The 9,023-nt window shown below is 37.2% G+C and overlaps 1 pseudogene; it reads right to left on the bottom strand.

Moving 5' to 3' along the window:
* Nucleotides 1-239: 239 nt before the first annotated feature.
* On the bottom strand, nt 240-1,190 carry LOC149192662 (protein LATERAL ORGAN BOUNDARIES-like; annotated as a pseudogene).
* Between the last annotated feature and the right edge of the window lie 7,833 nt (nt 1,191-9,023).

Here is a 9,023-nt window from a genome sequence, read left to right as displayed (position 1 = left end):
AAATTAACTACCGTCAAAGTATCTTCCTCCAAATTCGGTGCCATCTATCCATATTCCTTTTACAAAACCACCTACCATCGAAGTATCTTCCTCCAAATTCATCGCCAGATTGGCACTCTTCATAGTTCATTTGCCATAAAAAAAGCTAAACCAAAGCAAATCCAAATGTATCTTGACGCAATTTGGCAGGCGGGGGGTGACCCAATGAAATTATTATTGTTTGCTAAATTTGGAAAAGCTTAACCTCTCAGAAGAAGAGCACGGGCCAGAGCCTCCAACTCTTCGCTATTTTCTCCAGTTTTGTCAAGATTTCTGTATCTTTAGAGGACCTCCATTTGTGGCGACAAATTATCACTAGGAGACACAGAAAATTCAGTCCATGGAATTATCGAAACCACAGGCGTTCTCCTCCTTCACACCAAGGACTCGAGGGTTATATGGCTGGGGGATCATATGGTAGGGTGCAGGGAGCTGATGTGGATGTTGCCTATACAATGAAGCAGACATGACATGATAAATCACGGAGGCCAATGCTGATCCGAATGACACATGGCTCGCCAGCTGTTCTTGCATGAATGCCAACTCCACCTGCAAACTTGCAGCCTGTGATACATTCATGACACATATCTTGAGTCCAGAGACACCTTCAGAACCAATTTCTAAAAATATAAAGAACAAGAAAATCTCTGCAAATATAAAGAACAAAAAATGCATCTGCAAGAAAATTTCTGCAAATATAAAAAACAAAAAATGCATCTGCAGGCGCTATCGACATGTACACATTGTATAAAATTTCTAAAGAAGCAGTGAACATTTAAGTTACCTATTGTTGCATGGCGTAAATGTGTGCAACAAAACCATAGACGAGATATCGGAATCGTGCCTTTGCCTCATACGATATGGTGACTACTGTGTGGCAACATTCTTGCATGGGAATATGCAGTAAAAGCTTGAATACATTGCTAGCTCCTAAGATCTTATGATTTGTGGAAAAATGAGTGAGGCCTTCTTCAGAGCCAAAGTATGGAACAAATAGGTTCGTAGCGATAGAATGAATACAATTATTTTGATCCTCAGGGAAGGAATGAAATAATACAGAAGCAACCTCAATTCACCATGAGTTGTCCAGTGGAGAGGAAACCAGTGAAGCTCATGTCAATGGCCGTCGGCGTGTGTGGTTGGGTTTCCATTTCCCCACTTATAATCTATTCAATTTCTATCTTCCAATCTCATTCGAAATTGTGTATGGCTCTCATTTCTTGACTGATATCTGTCTCTAGTTTAACAAGAGAAGCCGCTTCTTTCTCAATCTTCGTTGGTGTAGAATCAAAAACAAATTGAGATGTGGCCTCTTCCATGATTTTCATACCAAACTTGTACAGAGGGTGGGAATGACAGCCTTTCGCTGCACCCTCCCAGCATCACCATAGCAATTGAAGAAAGAACATCGGCGGACTAGTTATGGTTATAGAAATTAGATTTTTTTTGGGCGGGATTTTAAATTCAAGCTTAGAATTAAAATTCAAATATGTCCGCCATTAAATGCGTACGTTCTATATATTTCATCCTAACATTCAAAATCTCTGGTGGCGACGGTTGCGATCAAGGCCGAGACTGAGGCGACAGAAAATTCCTCCATGCACATCCATAATTAGTGCGTCGTCCGTATTCGCATGAAGGTCTATGGTCATCGGGTGGCTGCGGGCAGGGTCGCCGGGGTTTCGATGGGCGGCCGGAGCGAGATGCCGGAGTGGGATGCATGGTCTGATGATGTATGGTCCATGATGTTGTATGAGGCTGTCAGAGGGGTACCTCTATAGCATTAACTTTCCTATAGAGGTGGAAATAGGACTTGCCGACTACCGCCACCAACTGCCTTACAATTATAATAGCATTTACCCCTCTATAGCATTAACTTTCCTATAGAGGTGGAAATAGGACTTGCCGACTACCGCCACCAACTGCCTTACAATTATAATAGCATTTTTTAATACCGAATTCTAAAAGTACGGCCTCGTTCGAAAAAAATTTCGAATAAGACATAAAGCATGAACTATGTCTGGAAGGTCATATGCTTAGCTTAAACGACAATTTCAACCTTCTCTTGAGTTTGAGTACACGTCATTAATCCCGAATCCTAAAAGTAATGTCTGGTTCCTGCAAAATTTCAAATAAGAGATAAAGCATGGAAGGTCATACACTTAATTTAAAAGTATTACTTACTTTTGAATTTAGAGGCACTATTTAGTTTTAGTTTAGTATGGAAAAGATGGTTATAATGTGTTATATTATGTTAGGTTAGGTAAATATTTTGGTTTTATAAAATTATTATTTGTTTTAGTAATTCATTTTTTTTAGTAATTTATGGTTTATTTTTAATTAAGTCAATAGGGGTCTTTCTCATTGGAATTGGGCATTTCAATCATTCTTTTAATTAATTTTTTTGATCTGAAGGTGTAAATTGAAAGATGAGAGTATATTATAGCCTTAGCCACTTGATCAATGAATACAATTGAAAGTGATAATCTCCTTGCATATCTAAATCAAGTGTTTAAATCCTACTTAAATTAATTTTTTACCAAATAACCATTAAAACATTATTGTGCCTCTTATTTATCTCCACCATGTAGGATTAGAAAAAATTAAATTAAAAAAATAGTGCACATTGAAACTGATGTGTGTTTGCATTCTGAAAGGTATGAATGTTGAAACTTGGAGGACAAGTTTTCGTACCCTATCATACCTGTAATGGCCCCATGTCCATATTCTCTTTGTGCCCCGTGATGAGAAGTGAGTTTCAATTCATAAGATGAAAAGGAGACAAATAGCATGTGAGCCAGAGTGTCATCTACACATTTGTGCAAGATTCGTGTAAAACGTAATTTATGTCATAAAATAAAATTGACATTCTATGATGATTAATTTAGTTTAAAATGTAACCTCCTCTGTAGTTCATAATTTAGTTTATAATATAATATCTCGAAGTTATTTCTTTTAACTTTGAGTGGTTTCCATTCTTTGTCAAGTAGGATGGGGTTGCAACTGTTTCTTTCCAACATGCAAGGTTAATTGGTATAACCAGTATGTTGCAAGTTACAAAGCCCTAAGTCTTCCCTAGTACACCTCTTCCACTTGGAATTTGCAATATCAACATATACTTTCACCATACTCTTCCATATTGGTTTCTTTTATCCCATTATTGTTAGCCATGAGGGTTGAAATGATTAGGTTTCCAATCATCCATGATTTATCAATTCATTGTTTATTCAATTCATAATGTTGTTAGTTACTTCGATGTTTTAGTTGCATACCATCACAAGAGGAGTCTATGTTTTAGTTGCATACCATCAAAGGAGGAGCTAGAGATTTATTTTCTGATCGCAGTGTTGTTTTCTTGTAAACCATAGCAATAGTAATTAGAGATTGGTATTTCAGTGAAAATAGATATTTATGTTTTCTTTTACTTGCAGACCATCCCTAAGGAGCTTCAGTGAAAATAGATATTTATGTTTTCTTTTACTTGCAGACCATCGCTAAGGAGCTAGAGATTGGTTTTCTGATGACACTATTTTGATGGATGTTGATTGGGCTGACGGAGTTGGAGATAGGGTTTTTATGGCAGTGTTGTGGGAGATATCAATTATACATAAGCTTGTGATTCCACCAGTATGTTTCATTTTTTCATAAATAAAAAAATATTAATGGTTTTTTACATACACCCTTTTCTTGATTGTTATTATTATTTTAGTGAATATATTTATTGTGGGTGTCTATGATGGGGAAGAATGGTCCCATGATATCAAACTCCGAAATTTTACTAGGAACGATGGAAATACTATGTATAAGTTTATATGAATATATAAGAGGTAAAACATTTCATTAATAAATTCTATGTCTAATCAACTCTTTTCATTAATAGAATATTTTTGTAATGTAGATGATCTGATCACTTTCTTTTGACTGTGAAATAGATTAGAGATACGCTTCCACTCCAAGTAGGATTTTCTTTTAATTACTCGACATCTAAAATGTCAGACATCTAAAGTGAGAGACAATAGTTTGAGTCCCTTGAAAGTTTGATTACAAAGTTGAGATTGAATGGCAGACTTTATCAAGAAACCCTATATTTATCTTTAAACAAAAATATTTTGAATAACGAGTCCAATTAGTCATGATAAAATAGAAACAGGAAAACGGTAACTAGCTCTCAGGGCATTAGCGGTGAATGCAACGAAGAAATAAGACTATGTGAACTCATTGAACCTGCCAGTTCATTCCTGCAATTTTGTGGAGCAAATTTTGATTGTCTTCTTGACTACCCCGTTAAGATGAGTAGCATGGACTCCAACGAATGACCACTAGTTGTGAAATACAGATTTCTAGGGTGGTGAGGGGATGAATTACAGGCTAAAAGTATGAACGCAAATGAAATCCTTTATTGCATCCAAATTTCTGATGAAATTAAAAAATGTTAATATCCATTATCATGAAATTAGGTTTAAATCTACTAATATTTTATGTGTTAAGTTTGGGGGCGTTAACTAAAGAATTATTCCCTCATCAAATACAGGTCAAATAAAGTACATTCAATAAGTAATTGGAGAAGGAAAAAAGTAATCAAGTTTGTCATGGAAACTGCACACCTAACTCTGGAAGTTTAGTTAGATCGTGAGATGGTAGTCACCAATTTCAAAAATATAAATTAACCCAATTGGTTCCTTCAAATGTTAATCAATGCTCAATTTAATAAGTAAATCAAAGAAAACATGGTATGTTTTGATTGTTTAGTAATTATTTATTCCTTGTATTTGTACACAAAATATTAGAAACTGAAAGATAGCTGAGAATTGGTATATGTTAAAATTTTATCATCGCATCTATTGAGAAGGTTTTAAGAATTCTTGTTTTCTGGGTATCTGCAAACGTTCAATAAGTAAATCAAGGAAAACTTGGTCCGTTTTGATCGTTTAGTAATTATTTATTCGTTGTATTTGTACACAAAAATTTAGAAACTGAAAGATAACTGAGAATTGGTATCTGCTAAAATTTTGTGGTCACATCTATTGAGAATGCTTGTTTTCTCGGTACATGCAAAAAATTTCAAGTAAATCAAGGAAAACTTGGTTTGTTTTGATAGTTTAATAATAATTTTATTATAATAATATTTATTAAAGTTTAATAATAATTAATATTAATTTAAATATTAAAGTTTAATAATTAATATTAATGTTAATTAATAATAATAATAATAAAAATAAAATTATTAAAGTTAATTTTAAAGATTGTTGGTTAATAATAATAATAAAGCTATTAAGATTAATAATAAAAACATTAAAAGTTCGAATGTTTTAGGTTTATGATCTGGATTTAAATAAGAATGCAACAAATTACAGAGATAGCCATAAACACAAAGATGCACTGGAAATAATACTTCATTTCATTAATGTAAAATACTGAAATATGCTTACAAACAGAAATGGAAATAACGAGCTAGGGCGATAGTAGCTTATCTGTGAGAAGAGATGTTGCGGCTACATGCTTCTGAACTGCCTTATAATGACGTTCAAGGACCTCTTTATTATTGAGCAATAAGACCAAACCCTAAAAAACCAAAACCCTAACCCGAGGAGATTTAACACCAAGAGTTTATGGGCCTCATTGGGGTGAGTTGGGTAGCCAACTTCCTGAGGTCGTGACTTGGTCATGTTATCTCCATTTGACGCGAAAGATAACATGTTGGAGAAATCTCTCCGAGGAATACGACGAAAAAGACAATTTTAGGCAAATAATCGTTAGGAGTAGATTTCCAAAAAAACGTCGTTTAGGGCCTAAAAATGGTTCTAGAAGTTTAGGACTCGAAAAACTGCTAAAAATAATAAATTGTGCTACAATTACAGAAACTGAAAAACTAAAATAGATAGTTGTGGGGGTCCAAGTGGGATAGGTGTGTGGCCACCAACATCTGCCTGGATCATTCCTCCTCTCTTAGGAAGCAATGGTCCCCATTGCATTAAGTTCGTCCATCTGCTAAACTTGGTCCCTGGTGAGCAGTTCTGCAATCTTGGATGTGTCCAGTAATGGTTGGAAGCATGGTCGAGGGAAGTAAACATTGAAAACTTGGTGCAGGTGAAGGAATGGAGGAATGTTATGCTCCAAAGAATTATTTCCCACAACCTTGGTAATGGTGTAATGACCATGACGGCGTGTTCAGAGATTCTGATGGGCTCTTGTAAGGCGTTCTTTCTGCAAATGAAACCAGACTTTGTTGCCCACGTGAAGCTTGTGTGGTACCCATGTGGGTGATGAGAAGTTTCTCTTGTGTTCTATCATGACCATGTCCCTTTGTTATTGCTACTGCGTGGAGGAACCCTTCGCGAGGGTCATGGATGTGGTGACGATATTCCCCTTGCTTTTGGAGCGAACCAGACAAAAAATGAATTTCCTTGTCTAGGAGATGAGCTTACTGCCTTTCTTGGTAGTGATCAAAGAGGTGGTAGTAGGTGGGGCTACCTCCAATATTTTGTATAATGAGTTACATAAAGAAATAATGATAGCACGAGGCCTTGATCCATGCACAGCACGTCGCCTCCACAAGTATGGTTGGCCTAATAGTACATCACAAACATCTAGAGGCGTATCATCACATAATACCTCGTGTGTGAAGGGTTTGATGTTGTAAGGAAGGCGACACTACTGGCGAACTCAGAGATCTTGTCCTTGGTGAAGCCATCCGATACTATACAGCTGTGGGTGTGGTGTAGTCAGTAGGCCCAACCGCTTCACGACCTCTACTGAAATGAGGTTCTTTTGGCTCCCACTGTCAATAATGAATTATAGCGGCAAACCCTTTACCCACATCTGTGAGTGGAAAAGATGCTCCCCCTCCTCTGGATCTTCAGGCTCATTCTTCTAGATCTTGGGAGTGGCAACAGTGGTGTTGCACTCCACGTCAATGATCTGCTTCCCTTTACCATTCCCCTTGTCTAGTTTTGACTCAGGGTCAGAACATGCATCCGATTCTGAAGCCTTCGACTCGACCACCAGCGACTGCTTGGAATAACACTCACTTGTGCTATGAGTGGAGCTCTTATGGAACTCGCACCACTTTCCTACGTCCTTCTTTGACTTCGTGGTGTTGTTTTTTCTTGCGGCTTCGACGGGTTGTCTTAGGTCACCCCGCCCTGGCTTTGTGCTTTGGTTTTCAGATATGCAGATCCAAAGTCTTACTTCTTCTATTTGAACTTTTGCTCGATTTTGATAGCGTATCAGTACGTCGTTCCGAGCGAGGACATGTTCAGGAACTTCATTTCTTCTTAAACGTATCTGTGTAGGAAGCCACGGTATTTGAGTATCAAATGCAGCTCAGAATACTTGATACCCAACTATGTGCAAAGGGCATGAAAAATGTTAGTGAACTCTGGCACATCTTGTTCCCTTCCTTGTCATAGCATGGTCCACTTTATGTATTTGTCCTCATAGCTTTTTATAGGGTAGTACTTCTCCTTGATGGCATCCTAGAATGAAACCCAAGTGGGTGCGGTTGAAAATAGTGAGCCCGTACTTTCATCCTTCTCCTTGCAATATGTTTCCCACCAATCCTTGACGTGGGGGGCTGCTTTGAGAAGAGCGAAAGCAATCTTTTCCTGACTCAAAAATTCGTGAACAGAAAAATACCCTTCTAGCAGATTTAACCATTTATCTACGGCATTTGCGTCTATCTGACCCTCGATATGGGTATTTCAAAATTAACTTGTACCTTAAACGGTGTGGCATTTCCAGAGTAGCTGTTGGAAGCCAATGTGTCACCTCTAGGTAGCCACTGAAGGATCTGGGCAAAGTTGTCCATCATCGCATTGCTTTGCTACTTAAGGGCTTCTCCGAGCAAGTTTTTGATAGCATATCCTACCCCCTGATCTTTACTTTTATCCACCATGGGAGGCCATTGGGATTTGCAAGGCTGGTCTTTCAAAGGTTTTACGAGTTCAAGCCCTAAATCCATATATCCTGACCACATTGGAGACATGCAAAAAAAAACAGAGAAAAAGCAGACCGCTCTAATACCACTGATCTGGATTTAAACAAGAACGCATTAAATTATAGAGATAACCATAAACACAGAGATGCAATGGATATAATACTTCATTTCATTAATGTAAAATACTGAAATATGCTTACAAGCAGAATAAACCAGCTGCAGCGATGGTAGATTATCTAAGATTAAAGATGTGGTGGCTACATGCCTCTAAAGTGCCTTTTTACTATTGAGAAATAAGAGCAAACCCTAAACAACCAAAACCTTAACCCAAGGAGATGTAACACCAAGAGTTTATGGGCCCCGTTGGGGTGAGTTGGACAGCCAACTTCCTGGAGTCGTGACTTGGTCATATTATCTCCATTTGACGCACATGCTAACCCATTGGAAAGATCTCTCTGAGGACTAAGACGGAAAGACACTTTTAGGTAGAAACTTGTTGGTGGTATATTTAAAAAAAAATGTTGTTTAAGGCATCAAAATGGTTGTGGAGGTCTAGGACTCGAAAAATTGCTAAAAATGGTAAATTGTGCTACAATTACGGAAAATGAAAAACTGAAAGAGACAATTGTGGGGGTCCAAGTGGGATAGGTGGGTGGCCACCAACATCGAGTTGGATCAGTTTATGAGAGCTAAAACATTTCATTGATAAATTCTGTGTAATCAATTGTTTTCAGGTCTGACCCCTTACTTTAGAATATTTTTGTAATATAGATGATCTGATCACTTTTTTAAATCTAGAAGTGAACTCGTACGCTTCCACTCCAAGCATGATTGTCTTTTAATTAGTCGACATCTAAAATGGTAGACATCTAAAGTGAGAGACCATAGTTTGAGTCCCCTTCGAAGTTTGATTACAAAGTTGAGATTGAATGGTGGGCTTTATCAAGAAACCCTCTATTTATCCTTAAAAAAAAAAAAAAAATTTGAATAACAAGTCCAATTAGGCTTAGAGATACACTTCCACTGCAAGCATGGTTATCTTTTAATT

This window comes from Pinus tabuliformis, chromosome 2_2, assembly GCF_031772625.1.
Source record: "Pinus tabuliformis cultivar Carrire ecotype Pingquan chromosome 2_2, CPIR1, whole genome shotgun sequence".
NCBI lineage: Eukaryota > Viridiplantae > Streptophyta > Pinopsida > Pinales > Pinaceae > Pinus > Pinus tabuliformis.
Note: the sequence above shows the minus strand (reverse complement) of the source record. Positions and strands in the feature narration are given on the sequence as shown.